The 326-nt window shown below is 31.6% G+C and overlaps 1 pseudogene; it reads right to left on the bottom strand.

Moving 5' to 3' along the window:
- Positions 1 to 110, bottom strand: LOC118668703 (annotated as a pseudogene).
- Positions 111 to 326: the final 216 nt, after the last annotated feature.

Genomic DNA, 326 nt, shown 5'->3' with positions numbered 1-326 from the left:
ACAGGCTGATGCTCTATCCACTGAGCCAAACCAGCTAGGGCTTCTCTTTATTTTTAAACTGATAAGAACAGATACTACACTTGATCTTAGCCAAAAGGCCGAGAAGCGATTCTCTCTTTATTTTTAAAAGTAAATCATCATGCTTCAGTTTGAAAGCCAATTACTTATAAAGACACTAAAATTATTTGATCTATTCAAGTGATGATATACAATAAAGATTACCTAGTTCTAATAGTTGAAATATTCAGAAGAAAGAGTTTCCTTAAAATAATTAGTATAAAATACACTTGAAATAATGAGGGGTTAGGATGAACATTGGGTTCTAA

Source organism: Myotis myotis, unplaced genomic scaffold, assembly GCF_014108235.1.
Source record: "Myotis myotis isolate mMyoMyo1 unplaced genomic scaffold, mMyoMyo1.p scaffold_m19_p_13, whole genome shotgun sequence".
Classification (NCBI taxonomy): domain Eukaryota; kingdom Metazoa; phylum Chordata; class Mammalia; order Chiroptera; family Vespertilionidae; genus Myotis; species Myotis myotis.
The sequence above is the reverse complement of the archived record's forward strand: the minus strand, read 5'-3'. Positions and strand labels throughout refer to the sequence as shown.